Below are 16,158 nucleotides of genomic sequence, written 5' to 3'. Positions count from 1 at the left end.
TTAGCCTAAAAAGCATCTTATTAGGGTAAAAGTATCTGCTGATTAAAAATATGCAGTATGCCTATGTTCTTAGAGCGAGTACGGGTGTACCTGCAAGCAAATCACTATGTTAAAGTGTTATAATTGCTACAGTGTAATGTAACATTTCACGTGCAGATACACCTGAACCGGCTCACAAAATATATGCATGCTGTATACCATTTTAATCAGCAGAAGCTGCTTGTGCTTCAGTTTGGTTCCCTGTATGATTCAGATGCAGTTGAAGTTTAAAAGTCACATAGAAGATGCTCTCGCTACCAAGTCAAGCCATGCCATAACTGAATTCATACACACCACCAAGTGATTTATTTTTAATCTAGTAATGAAGATTCAAAAAAATAAGAAATAAAATAAAAAACTCCCCTTCAATGATTCAAAACACAGACCCCAAGGTGTAAGGCACGCGATGTGATTTGGATAGTATTTATAAACCTTACTTATTATAAGAAGAAATTAAATAATTCACACCAATACCAACTGTAAAATAAATGACAATGTTTCAAAAGCAAATTAATTATACATGTATTATTGTATTATTGTCAATGCAGACTTACAACATAAAAAACAAGTTCAGCAGCAGTGACAAAATGATTATTTGCAATGCCTATCATAGATTCACAAGGTGACAGTCAGCCATGTTTATACTTACACCCCAGTGCCCCAGGGCTCTCTCAACCTACAATCGCTCCTGCTCAACCCGACTGCCTGACCCCTCCCCTATTTGATCAATCTTTTACACTTTTTCTCTCTGCTACTTACATATTCTAAAATGGCAAATATTAATTAATTCAATATTCATGCGCACTAAACATTTAACTGATAATATGTTTTATTCATAACAAAACCTATAATTTCCTTTCTATGTTCTCAAAAGTCTGGTGACTGCTTCTTACAGACCAAGGCGATCTTGATTAGCTACCTTGTTTATACAGATTTGAGACCTACTGTCTCCTAGTTTGTTCATATTAAACTAACCCATTATTCTGTCTTGCTAGAGAAAAAATGTTTTTCATCAGTTCTAATGTATACCTATTTATGTAATAACACTTATACCTTTAGATTATACAATCTTAACCAATAATAACTGTTGCTTCAGACATACACCTGCCTACTTTAGAGAGAGGGTAGAGGTTGCAGAGGCCATTCGACAAATGTTGTCCTCTGCAACTTACAACTAATATATATTCTGAATCATTTCTATATATACTCTTAATTGCAATGAAAATAATAATGAAAGACATAAGCATGCATATATTTGTGAATTGCTGAAGGAATATGTACGGTCACATATTCCGGCATTATCAGTTCCATCCTCATGAAATTTCAGGGGTCATAACTCCAAAAAAAGTTCATATCTCTCATAAATTCCATCGTCTGATTTCTTCTTAATTCATTGGAAAATCTTTTTGAAGCATTTCACTAATATATAGAAAATCAACAACATAATCATGACAAAAAATATTAATCTTCCCATTGCGTGCATAATGCCACCAAACCAATTTCCAACCTATGCAAACCACGTGCTGGGGTTCATCCAGGTGAACCAACTGTCGGGAATCGTACCTTCATGTTTATTTCATTCAACAAATTCATTTTTTGCCTGAGTAATTTCATTTAACCTTTCATTTATTACTTCTTCTGCATTGGAAGAATTTGTAATGTAGGTACAACACTGTAACCCGTACACCGTCTGTAATGTCAAACAATATCCTGAAGTTGCCACTGTAATATAATCCAACACCATTCTATGCTGCATTAATTCTGTCTTTATGGCCTGAAGCTCCCTTCCCACAAATCTAAAAGTACTATTGTATATGTCTGTGATATTATTTATTAAATCTCCTAGTTCCTGTATCATTCTTTGATTTGCAGTTATTCCCCATGTACCAAATGTTATTATATTACCAAATACCAAACCAACCTTGTACCCTTGTAACAATGAAAAAAGATGTCTGTACCTCTCATGTACTATTTTTATTTCCCTTTTTACCATTTTTACCTTTTCAGGGAGTGAATGTTGCATATATATATTTTTTTAGATCCTCATGTCTAATTATCACTGCATCAGGTAGCAATGTCCCTATAAAACATATTCAAAAGGAGTTTACTGGTAACCATTTATAAGCCCTTTGTCCACACACGTAATATAACCCCTGTGGTAATGTCCACATAGCGAGTGAAATGTTGTTTGATTTGAGTGTAATGGGATAGCCATTAACCCAACATTCCCTGAATGGTATGGCAGGTGACTATATACCCAACAATCAGTTAACCTTATTGTTTTCCCTATCAACTCATGATAGATGTCCAGTGAGGAAGTGTCAGTTTGTATAGAGGTACTGTCTTTACACCATTGTATACACCTTGTTTCTGGATTTAGACCACAATATTCACATATACACCTTGGAATTGGGGACAACCCACACTTCTTCCTTTCCATTATTGCTCTTCTTCTCCGATATTTTGCTAGATGTCTCTTCGCCAGATGCCAGGTTGCAGTATTTAAATTTTTAGTTACCTGTATTTTCTTATCAACCATTTTAAGAAATTTTACCTCTGTCTTTTGACCATCCTCTGATCCATACCTATACCTGGGAGTATCAGTATTAAAAGAAGTGTGTGTGTCTTTAATGACGGTTAATACCCTATCCCCTACAATCATGGATTTTAAAACAGGAGTGGAGTCTACCATCGTGACTCCAGCAGTACCCCTAGGATAACTCTCCACACCCTCCTTATCGGTCACCAATGCTTGACAGCCCTTATGCAAAAATAAAAAAATAAAAAATGCATCAAAAATAATCGTCCCAATCAATGGATACAGAGAGACTTGATCACCCATAGCCATCTTTCTTTTTCTTTGTCCACAACCTGCATGAAACATCGGGATATTTCCAGATTCTGTGAACCTTATCTTGGTCGGAACTATGGCTTTGTTCAGGCCCATCATCAAATAACTTTATTAAATTTAAACCACAGTCAAAGTCTTTATTTGCATCCCCTTTTGCTGTAACTGGCCTCACCACCGGCTCGGAAACCTTCTTGCAGTGTGCCGCATGAATCCAATTGTCCTTTTCAGCCACTCTTAGGGACATCGAGGTTGTTAGCAGAACCTGGAATGGGCCTTGCCACTGAACTACAAGACAACCAGAATGCAAGAAATTTCTCACCATTACATAGTCTCCAGGTTGGACATCATGACAGGACCCCTCTGGGAGTCCTTTCATAAGCTTTCCTTGCTTTTCTTGTAACGTCTTCAGATGCTGTGAGAATTGTATAACATAGTCCGTAGTTAAATCATGTGACAATGACAAGTCTGCTGCTGGACTTACAATTATGTTAGGCAGTTTTCCAAAAAGTATCTCATAAGGTGACAAGTTAAGTTGCCATTTCTGAGTGGTGTGGATGCTATATAAACCAGAGGCAAGGCCTCCAGCCAATTCATGGCAGTCTCCACACCCATCTTAGCTAATTTATTTTTAATAGTCATGTTAACTCGTTCAATTCGCCCTGATGCCTGTGGTCGATACGGTGAATGCAAGCTACTTTTTATACCCATATATTGACACATTGCTTGAAATACCTTCCCTGTAAAATGTGTACCTCTGTCGCTTTCAATAACACAAGGAATGCCATATCTAGAGACAAATTCCTGTACCAATTTCTTTGCTGTATATGATGCAGTACATGAGACAGTGGGAAATGCTTCTACCCAACCTGAAAACATATCGGTTATTGTTAAGACATACTGAAAATTTCTTACTTTAGGCATTTGAATAAAATCAATCTGCAATCTTTGAAATGGACCAGTGGAGGGAGGAATGTGAGATGGTTCTGTGGGAATTGATTTTCCCGGATTCATCCTTAAACAGACAAGACATGAGCAAGCCTTACCCACTGCGTAAGATGAAAATCCAGGTGCACACCAGTTGCTCCCAACAATTTTACACATTCCCTCTCTGCCTACATGGGTCATCCCATGGGCAGCTTCCGCCAGCGCTGGAAGGAGGGACCTAGGAGCCACTGGTCTACCCTGGCCATCTCTCCACAGACCATCACCCTCTTGCACACATCCCTTCATCCTCCACGTGGCACAGTCCTGTGCAGTGCATACCTTCTGCACTTCTATCAGCTTTTGCTGATCTATAGTCTGAAAAATATAAATTTTTACAGTGGTGTGATTCATGACAGCTGCCATTCTGGCGGTTTCATCTGCTCTTTTGTTACCCAATGACACAGGGTCATTTTGTGAGGTGTGAGCTTGACACTTAACAACTGCTACCTAGGCAGGGAGTTGTATAGCCTCAATAAGCTCCTTTACTTGTCTGGCATGGGATATCGGGGCACCCGAAGCAGTCAAGTATCCCCGTATACCCCATATCATACCAAAATCATGCACGATGCCATAAGCATATCTGGAGTCTGTAAAAATGTTAACCGTCTGGCCATCAGCCAGGTGACAGGCTCTGGTAAGAGCCATCACTTCTGCGACTAGTGCTGAGTGAGGTGGGCCCAGTGGACCAGCCTCCAGGATCTCTGTATCAGATACTACTGCATATCCCATACAGAGTAATCCTGTTTCATTTTGCCTGTGACAACTACCATCCATGTAGAGTGTAAGATCTGCTCCACTCAGTGATGTGTCAGAGATATCTGGTCTGATGGAGAAATTTTGCTGCAAATATTTCTCACAATCATGATCCAATCCTGATACTCTCCAGACTCCATCCTCTAGCACTCTTGAGTCACATAAGGCATCAGAGTAGCATAATTTAACATTCCACACCTGACAATGGTCAGGTTCAGTGGAGCTAGAAGCATGAGCTCCCAGTGAGTGAATCGCGCACTCAAAATATGTCTTGTCTGTGAGGAGTTCATGAGAGAAGCAACAGAATGAGGAACAAACAGTGTAAGGGGATACAGTAATACATTACTTTCTCCACTAAGGCCGCAGCAGCCGCTACAGCTCTCAAACATGTGGGTAAGGTGGAAGCCACCCCGTCAAGTGTAGAAATATAATACCCAATATAATACCCAATGGGTCTATTTTTTTTTAAAATCCCAAAGCAGCTGTTTGTTGTTCATTACAAAAGAGAAAGAAAGGATTAGTATAATCTGGTATACCTAATGCTGGTGCCTCTGATAATGCTTGTTTAAGAGCCTCAAATGCTGCAATGGATTCGTCAGTATGTTGTACTCTGTCAGGGAGAATTTGTGAAACCATGGACTGAAGTGGAAGGGCCAAAGCAGTAAATCCTGCGATCCACTGTCTGCAATATCCACAAAAACCTAAAAACGCCTGCACCTGCTTTTGGTTACAAGGAAGTGGGTGTTTGAGAATAAATGCAACCCTTTCTGGTGTAAGATGATACTTACCCTTTGTGAGGCATTGACCCAAGTAAATTACCTTAGACTGGCAGTGCTGTAGTTTCTCCTTTGAAACCCTGTGTCCTGTCTCAGAACGATATAGCAGCAACAAAAAGGTGTCAGTAAGAATTCCTGCAAAGAGTTTGAACACAGCAACAGGTCATCAACATACTGAATCAACACTGATCTACCTTGTGGAAGGAATCCTGCCAAGCAATCGTGTAATGCCTGGGAGAAGATATTAGGGCTATGAATGAACCCCTGACTTAATCGAGTACACGTATATTGGACTCCTCTGTAAGTGAATGCAAACAGGTATTGACTATCTGAATGTACAGGAATAGAGAACAATGCTGAGCATAGATCAACAATGGTAAAATGGGTGGCCTGCGGTGGAATTTGCACTAAAATAGTGGCAGGGTTTGGCACCATCGGGAATTGTGATTGCACTATTTTATTAATGGCTCGCAAATCATGGCATATTCGGTAACTGCAGCCATTTTGTTTAGACACAGGAAGCAATGGAGTATTGCACGGACTATGTGTGTGAATAATTATACCTTGTTGTAAAAACCTTTGTATGATTGGAAAGATACCAATCTCTGCTTCTGGTTTAAGGGGATACTGTGGAATCCGTGGAAGTTTCACATTTGGTTTCAGTTCAATATGTACTGGATTTACCTGATGCACGAGCCCAACCTCCTGTAGGTCAGTGGTCCAAAGGTGTTCAGGAACCTGCGATAACAGTCAGGTAACCACCTCAGGAAAGTACTTACAAACATTAAATGGTTAGGCAAGTGCAAGGTATCCAGGGCACACTGAACCTGGTGATCCTCATAAGGCATACCAAGGAAAATACCGGGATACGTTTAGGAAGCCGGTGGCTGCAATACCGACCGCTGGCTTCCCGAATCCTCAATCCCGGCTAGGGATAAATGACAGGCATCTAATATCTAGATGCATGTCATTTTCCCGACGCCAGGAGACAGGCGTCCGGCATCCCAATCAAAGAGATGTTGGGCACCGCAATTGGACAGCCATGGGGGGGAGGGTTAGGTTTAGGGGGAGGTCAGGCTAGGGGGAGGAGGGTTACAGTTAGGCACCCCCGGGGGAAACTTAGGGTTAGGCACCCCCCCGGGGAACTTAGGTTTAGGCAGCGGGGAAGGGGGGGTTAGGTTTAGGCACTTAGAGGGGGGAGGTTAAGGTTAGGCACTTGGGGGGAGGTTAGGGTTAGGCACCCCTAAGGAGGGTTAAGGTTAGGGGGGTTTGTTAGGTTAGTTTTTACTTACCTTAGGGACGATCGGGATTTCCAGCGCTGTCGGGCTTCCGCTGCCGGGTTCTGCTCTTTTGTCGGGCTGCCGGGAATTGAACTGCCGGCCATGCTGCAGCTGGGATTTCATACCAAATGTGAAAATACCATCAGGGGTACAATAAATCACACAGTTCATTTTCATGAGCAAGTCACATCCCAATAAATGAACCGGTGCTTGTTCAGCTAGAATAAAAGCATGGTCACATGTTAAAGGCCCTATCGTTGTTGTTACAGGATAAGTAACAGGGTAATTATGTGACTGTCCAGTCACCCCCATTGCAGAGATGGTGTTAGTTGACAATGGTAAAGCATGTAAATAATTAACTAGCGATTTGGCATTAACCTGTGTCAATCAAGAACTTGTAATCCTGCCCCTGTATGGTAAGATCTACAAATGGTTCTGTTACTGGATCCACAGAAAAAAAACATTCTTTACACAGGCATGGCCCTCCCTTTAATAAGGGAGAAAAGGCCTTTGCTAGAAAGGGGCAGCATGTGGGTTAAAATGCCCACCCCTTTTGTGCTTTGAGGGGTTAAATCTGCAAGGGTTACTACAAAACTCTATGCGAGGATCCCACTCTGTCTCCTATAAAGGGGGATCATCCTGAAATACAGGGCCTCACCCTCATACAGGGACATTACAATATCGACTAATGTGTCCCTGTTGGCCACAATTATAGCATGCACCAGGTAAAGGCATGTGCTGGTGGGTTCCCCAGGGTCTTACTCTTGGTAGTACAGAATCCCATCTGTTAAACAGTACTTCTGGAGTTGGCTTGTATCCTCAATAGAGGTATGTGGACTCGGGTTATATACATCCACATCATGCTTTTTCTGTAAATTTTGTATCTGCAGATTCAATAACTTAGCTTTCTGCATGTCTTTTTGCCTGGTTGTGTTAGCGAAATGTAAAATGGGCCATTCAGTAATAACTGTCAGGGTCGAAGCCCTCCATGCAGGGCTCTCAGTCTGTAATCTAATCTAAATAGGTTCAATCAGACCCTCCACCAACACACTTACAACCAATGCTCTATGAGCAACACTGGTGTGTATGTCCTCAACACCTGTGTTTGCCATGTGGCAGTAATCTCTTACCGATTCCTGTGGCATCTGTTTAATAGTGAACAATTTTTGGCAATTCACTCTGGTTGAGTCATCAGAGCATTATAGATACCTGTTATGACAGTAAGATTAGTTGCAGGAGGTAGGCGGTTATCATCAGCAATACCCATAGTGCCCCAAGCAATATTCCTATCAACCGTATCTGGTAATGCAGCACCCAATAATGATCTCCAATCTTTATTTGTGGGTTCATGTGCATGCCCAATGTTTTTAATAAACTGGCAACATGCAGTCAGATCCTTACGTGGATCAGGGAATTCATTAAGCATTGAGCGCAACTCAGTATGCATCCAGGGAATGTCAATTATTACCGTTTGGTCTGGATTTCCCCCCTCTCCTGGGAGAGAGATAGTTCGTAGGGGCATCATCAAAGAAGAACCTGGGACAACTTCGTCCTTTTTATGAGGCACTTTTTGTGGCTCAGTAACTAAAACTTTTTTAACATATTTCTTTATCAGCTTAGAATCAGGAGCATCAGCTAGTAGAAGGGCTTCCTAGTCTGAAACCACCACCACATCACTGTCTGCATCATCCGAATCAGATTTAATAGCATCACCTGATGCACCTTGCACTACTTGGGAATGGTCATGACCAGATTGTCGATAAGGATACGCAAGCATGGCTTAAGCAGCAAATTCAGGCAGTACATCAACATTGTCTTCATCAAAGACCACAGTCTTTGAGGCACAAGCCTTAGGTAACACAGGGTAAAAAGACAAAGCAGGCAGGGTTGGGGGGGTGTCACAAGAAGAAATGTTAAAAAGTGGGGCAGTTGGGCTAGCTGTGAGAGCCAGGGGTGCCGCTGGTGCTGTTGGCTGACTGCCACCCTGTTCCACAAGTGTCCACCTTTTAGACTCCTGTTGCCATACTGCAAGACATTGCAAATGCTTAAACCTATTCCTCACCAACTTGGACAAAATGATTGTTGCTTTCAAAGCCTCCAAACAGATTGGTTAAATGTGTCAGCCATGGGGAAATGACCAGAGGTCCATTTGGTCATTTTGCTCCACTTTGCAACAAACCTCACACTCTCCCTTCCATACTTGTCTTTCATAATCATATAAGCACTTTTCTCTCCTATGTCTCACATTGGATTAACCTCTTCTCCTACCCTCTCTTGCCAAGCTCTAAACAATTTCTTTTTAAATGACTTGGTTAACCCCTTAGCTCTCGGTAACTCACTTGATGTCAGTGGCAAACGCAGGATTTCTAGAGGGGGGTTTCCAAATGCTTGATTTTAGAGTGAGTATGGCAAGTCCATGAATTAGCACTTATCCAACTTTAATATGTTACATACAAAGTATATTGTGTGTCATAATGCCAGCATATAGAGGACCAGCAATCATAGTAAGCCATTATATGTGGCAGTAGGTCCATCCTGCCTGACCTGAATGTTTTTATTTTAGATGTGGGCACCATTCCAGAGCATGGGAGCAAGTCCAGGAGTCTGGGGGAGCATCAGAATAACCTAGCACTGCCCTGGACATATATGTACATATTGGGTCTATAGCAACACATCCCTAACAGTGAATGTTTTCCAGATCTCCTAGTTGGTGCACAGCTTATTTATTACTGACTGATACATGTTAAAAGATCCACAGGTGGTGCTATTTATTTCATTTGTGATACTGAGAAGAACATGCAGTGCTAGTAAAATTCTATTACATTACTATTTCTATTGTGGCCATGGTGTGGGCTGGGGAGGGGGGTTTTCAGGCAGATGGAAACCCCCCCTGCATTTGCCTATGGATGTCATTATAAGAGACTTTTTTTCTTTTGCTAGAAATAAAAATAAAAACTCTTTTTCTCCAAACAACCAATCTCCTGACTCTGAAAGGGGTACACTATCTTTCTATCTCACACAAGTGTTACACCTGCAATAAGAAGCTTCCATAAGCACAAGCATGTTAGTGGGATCCAGTACAATTTGGTAAACTACCCTGGCATCAATTTTCCGATTTCACCAAACCAATTCCTTCTCACCTTCATTCAAACAACCATTACCATCCAGGTCCATCACACGCCATTCCTCCCTATACTCTGCAACCCTTTTGCAGGCTACACACAACCTCTGCACCCTCAAATCACTTGCTCATACCCTCTATATATCACTTACAGGAACCATCTTCAATCCCATGCAAGTACTTAAACAATGCTGACCTTTCAAAAACAAATGAGATTAACTGTTTTCTTTTTCCAAGATTATGACACGTCTGTCAAAATAAAATCCTCAAAAAAATTACCGTAATCGTGTTTCCTGTCTTTCGTTATCAGGCCAAATACATCTCAGGTACGATCTGACCTTGTTAACAGATTCAGTACTTCAATTACCTTGTGCCCCGCTTTATTAGGGTTCAGGACACCTTTGCATCACTTGTAATTACACACGTCTACTTATATACCTGTATTCGTTATCAGGTATCTGTAAATTTATACAAAAATGTAATAATGTTAAATATTCGCACCAAGCTGGCTGCTTAGGTAAGATATCCTAAGAAGAAGGTATCTAACTCCTCCAATATTAAAACTTGCAAAAAGAATAAATAAGGTATCCCACCATCCCACAATTGAATAGACCTTGTTCCAAAATTGCTAATACCATGTGCCCTATTTACTAAGTTCTCTTTATGTAAGCATTGTGTGCACATGGTATTAGCAATTTTGGAACAAGGTCTATTCAATTGTAATGAACTAATTGTTAGACTATCTGCACTAGATTTCTCTTCCTTCTCTTTTACATGTTATGGTATACATTGGTTATACCTCATCACTATTTGGAGAGAAGAGATTTAAGACATCATTGATACGTATAAGCTAAGTATCTGTTGATTACTTGTTTTGAGCAGGCGCAATGGTGGGATACCTTATTTATTCTTTTTGCAAATCCATAAATTTATATCTAACCACGTGGATTTTTCTCTTGGTTTACAATATTACCTCACAATTCACATAACCAGATTCATGCCTCTCTACTCCACTTCTCATACAAGGATACTACAGGGGAAAATGGGAAGAGCTATGTCACCAAATGCCTCTTGTCCTAACCCCTTGCTGACAAAAAAAAAAAAAATTCTTGTAACCACAAAACCAACCACCAAAAAAACTCAACAATACTTCCCCTAATTTCTGGAAAAAAATGACTAAAATACAAGTTAAAATTTCTGGAAACAAGGAATCAAACAACAATTCTAATAAACTGCTTCCATCGGAATCCAAGTCCTCAATATCTGGTAAAACCGAATCAAATGACAAATCACTCTCTAACAACGCTATTGAATCGAAATCATCAAACCTCAATTCCTCAATTTCCAAGAAAAGCAAATCATCATTATATATATCATAAAATGTTAGGAAAAACTCATCTATAGTAAACAAATCTCTTACTAAATTTAGCACAGCAACATATGTACAATTAAGTCACATCTACCACCTAATCAAGAGTCCCTACCAATGAAAGCAAAAGATAGGAGAATGAGGAAAGATAAAAGACAGTATGCACAACCTTTTTTTTTAAGAAAAAGAGTTATGGATCACACACAAGTTGCATACACTGCTGTCTACGGTTTTATAGTGACTTTTTTTTCCTTTCTTCTTAATGACACAAGACCCTAATCTAACCCCAGCTCCAAGTGGAAGCCGTAAGCGATAGGGTAGGGTTCTGTCCAGAAACTACTGCTGTGAAGTTCAGTCAATCACCCAAACATACGCCATTCAACCAATCATACATCACTCTTTCATACAGAACAGGAAAGGAAGGAAAAAAACAAAAAAAACTGGTTTGCGCAAAAAAAAAAAATTTTTTCTCAGAGTGAGCAGAAAAAGAAAAATAGAAGATATCAATAAAACTTCCTAAAATCAGCAATCTAACAATAATTTCAGAAATAGATATATCAAATAACAAATAAAGCCAAGAAAATCACTTAACTTGCAACTTTAAAGACCATCTTTATTCTACACTTAGCATATTTCAGTGCACAGGAAGAGAAAAAAAACCACAGCATATACCATTTACTTTCCCTATCTACTCGGCACACTGCCCAGACTAGAAAAGGAGGGGAGAGTTCTCTCCTCCTAACACCATTTCTCCAAAATACAAAACTTTATTATACAACCTACACAACTCAGAAAAAAATTATTTTAAGAAACAAATCCTACCAAAACAGAACAAATCCCAAAACACTCACTACAGCACAATCAACGTACTAATACCGTGGGCATTAACCGGTGTATCTCGCTGGGGCCTCCATGATTGGTAACACAATGTGTTTTGAATAGTATTTATAAACCTTGCTTATTATAAGAAGAAATGAAATAATTCACACCAATACCAACTGTAAAATAAATGACAATGTTTTACTTAAAAGCAAATTAATTATACATGTATTATTGTATTATTGTCAAAGCAGACTTACAACATAAAACTAACAAGATTCACAAGGTGACAGTCAGCCATGTTTATACTTACACCCCAGTGCCCCGGGACTCTCTCGACCTACGATCGCTCCTGCTCAACCTGACTGCCTGACCCCTCCCCTATTTGATCAATATTTTATACTTTTTCTCTCTGCTACTGACATATTCTAAAATGGCAAATATTAATTAATTAATTCAATATTCATGCCCACTAAACATTTACCTGATAATATATTTTATTAATAACAAAACCTATAATTTCCTTTCTATGTTCTCAAAATTCTGGTGACTGCTTCTTACAGACCAAGGCTATCTTGATTAGCTACCTCCTTGTTTATACAGATTTGAGACCTACTGTCTCCTAGTTTGTTCATATTAAACTAACCCTTTATTCTGTCTTGCTAGAGAAAAAATGGTTTTCATCAGTTCTAATTTATACCTATTTATGTGATAACACTTATACCTTTAGGTTATACAATATTAACCAATAATAACTGTTGCTTCAGACACACACCTGCCTACTTTAGAGAGAGGGTAGACCTCATCTCTAGGTCTGAGGCCATTCGACAAATGCTATCCTCTGCAACTTACAACTAATATATATTCTGAATCATTTCTATATATACTCTTAATTGCAATGAAAATAATAATGAAAGACATAAGCATGCATATATCCATGAATTGCTGAAGGAATATGTACGGTCACATATTCGGCATTATCATTACCCACTAGCCTAAACACTCTAGCCATGTTATGAGCTGCATCTGTCATGTATGTGATGTGAAGCATGCAAATTAAAGCAGGCAATGTGTACAATGTCAGTAGCAGGCTCAGCATGCGGCAGCATTGAATAGAAGCGAATGATGGTGGGGGGGTAGTGAGCCATACAATGAGCTCAATAGATTTGAATAGTAATTGTGTGTTGGTTGGGGGAGATGGGGAAGGAACTTGGGTGGCCAAACACAGAGAGGAAGGGAGAAGGGAAGTGCAAAGTAGAGTATTTTAAAAGTATTGAACCTGACATGAAATCTCTTTATGAAAAACTTGCCCCCTGTTACATGTACAATACAATGTCTACTGTACAGCAGAAATGCCAAGTGGTGGGATGTCGAGAGAAATGTTCTGAGTCTGTCACAGGAGTGCTGTGTTACTCGGTAGCACCGAGCATCTTTTATGCGTCTTTTATGCATCTTTTTACCCTAAAATGTGTCTTATTAGCATAAGCAGCTTCTGTTGATTAAAAATGTGCAGCTTGCCTATGTTCTGTGAGCCAGTGTGGGTATACCTTCAAGCAAATCACTACATTAAAGTGTTATAGTTGCTATTAGTGTAACGTACCGTTTCACGTGCAGATACATACAAACCGGTTCACAGAATATAGGCATGCTGCATATCATTTTAATCAGCAGAAGCTGCTTGTGCTTGTTATGGTCTCTAGCTATAGCTTTAAGGTAGCCGTTAGAGTCCAGATAGACAGGAAGTAGATGTCAGAACTGGAGTTCCTAAGAAGGCCAGTGGTGGAACAAATGATGCGGGGAGAGATGAGAATCTGGTTGCTGTGGTCTTTAAGAACCGATAATGTGTCTAATGCCGATGGTGCGGCCACTGGGCTGATGGTGTGGCTAATGGGCCAATGAAAGTGGCCAATGGGCCGATGTTTTGGCTGGTGAGCTGATGTATTAACCGGTGGGTCAATCTTGGGCCAATGGGCCAATGATGTGGCTAATAAGCCGATGATGAAGACCAACAGGCCTAAGTTGTGGCTGGTGAGCCGATGTTCTGACCAGTGTGTTGATGTTGCGGCCAATGGGCCGATGAGGTGGCTAATAAGCCAATAATGAAGGCCAACAGGCCTAAATTGCAGCTGGTAAGCCAATGCTGTGACCAGTTGGTCGATGTTGCGGTCAATGGGCCGTTTATGTGGCTGATAAGCTGATGATGACTGCCACTGGACTGATGGTATGACTGATGGTACTGGAAAGTGATGGGTGCTGCAGCTTGAGGAGCCAATGACAGCATGAGGATGCAGGAGCTATGATGATAGCCAATGTCCTGGAGGCGCTGCTGGTACTGTAGCGGCTGAGTGCCAATGATAGAACCGGCTACCGATGGAGGCTGGAATGGCAGTGTTGATGGAGTTGCCTGGGGAGTCAGTCAGGAAGCTGAGTACTCCCTCAGTGTCAGCCAACAGTAGACAACAGCTGGTGCTGCAGCTAGGAGAGCTGGAGGCAGCATGAGGGCAGCCAAGAGGAAGTGTGTCCTGGAGTGGCCGAGCAGTCGGAGGACTTGTAGCAAGTAAGTAATGCTGACCATGCAGCAGAGCCGAACGCTGAAGTAAATGCTATAGCTGGCAAGGCAGCAAAAGTTCAGTTTAAAGAGAGGACGGACTCATCAGGTGACATGGGTGGAATCCAGCCCAGGTCTCAGACGTCCAGATCTCCTGGGGGCAGGTCCAGTGGGAACAGGATCAGGAGAATCTTGAGCCATGTACAAGTCCTGGACTGGACTTGTAATAGTACCCCCCCTAGATGCTGGGTTGAAGAACCCTTAGAGCCTGGTTTAAATGGGAAGTCCCAAAAGAACACCTTCTTTAGCCTGGGAGCATGTAAGGCATCTTCTGCCACCCATGGCCGCTCTTCAGGTCCATAACCCTTCCAGTGCACCAGAAACTGGATGTGACCCCTAGAAACTCTGGAATCCAGGATTCTTTCAACAATGAATTCTTGTTGGCCTCGAAGCTCCACTGGTATGGGTCTGGATACCCGAGGACACCCAAACTTGGCAGAGGTAGCAACAACCTTGAGAAGGGAGCAGTGGAAGGAGTTGTTAATCCTGAGAGAAGCTAGGTAACTGAAATCTGAAAGTCACCGGGTTGACCTGTGTGATGATCTGAAAAGGACCAATGAACTTGGGGCCGAGCTTCTTAGTGGGATGATGAAGTCTGATGTCCCTGGTAGAAAGCCAGACCAGATCTCCTCTCTGAAAGGTACATGGCCTTCTACATTTGTCCACGATCCTCTTGGCCCCGGCTGAGGCTTTGGTCAAATTTGCATGGATCTTACACCAAATGCGCCGTAAATTGGAGACCACCGGTGGGTCCGTGGATGAAGAGAAGCTGACATCAAATGAATTAGCCCTAGGGTGTTGACCCATAATGCAGAAGAATGGTGACACTGCAGAAGCAGAATGGCATGAGCTGTTATAGGCAAATTCAGCTAAAGGCAAATGTGACACCCAGTCATTCTGGCACTTGGAGATGTGGCACCACAGATATTGCTTAGGGTCTGATTGGCTCTCTCTGTTTGCCCATTGGATTGTGGGTGATATCCAGATGACAGGCTAAGATGTATCCCCAGGGCAGAATGGAATTGTTTACAGAAAACTGCAATGAATTGCGACCCTCAGTCAGAAACCACATTGCCTGGTAACCCATGCAATCGGAAGACATGTTGTATGAATAAGCTCACCAGTTGTTTAGCATATGGAAGCTTTGGCAGCCAAATACAATTAACCATCTTGCTGAACCTGTCCACCACCATCCAAATCACAGAACAACCTGCCAAAATGGGAAAATCCACAATAAAGTCCACGGCAGCAGAATGAATTGAACCATCTTGCTGAACCTGTCCACCACCATCCAAATCATGGAACAACCTGCTGAAATGAGAAGATCCACAATAAAGTCCATGGCAATGTGGGTCCAAGGTCTCCTAGGTATAGAAAGTGGAAATAACAGGCCTGAAGGAGCTGTTCGAGGAGTCTTATTCCAGTTGCAGACCTCACATGCCAGGATGAATTCCCGCACATCCTGGGTCAACAACGGCCACCAAACAGAGCGAGAGAGCAATTCCCATGTTTTATTGATGCCAGGGTGTCCAGAAGCTCTACTAGCATGGAAATTTAG

The 16,158-nt window shown here is 41.4% G+C and overlaps 1 pseudogene; it reads right to left on the bottom strand.

Moving 5' to 3' along the window:
- Positions 1 to 1,429: 1,429 nt before the first annotated feature.
- Positions 1,430 to 2,210, bottom strand: LOC148506621 (syncytin-2-like; annotated as a pseudogene).
- Positions 2,211 to 16,158: the final 13,948 nt, after the last annotated feature.

Source organism: Taudactylus pleione, unplaced genomic scaffold, assembly GCF_031769625.1.
Source record: "Taudactylus pleione unplaced genomic scaffold, aTauple2 ptg000399l, whole genome shotgun sequence".
Lineage (NCBI taxonomy): Eukaryota > Metazoa > Chordata > Amphibia > Anura > Myobatrachidae > Taudactylus > Taudactylus pleione.
This window is presented reverse-complemented; position numbering and strand designations above follow the sequence as displayed.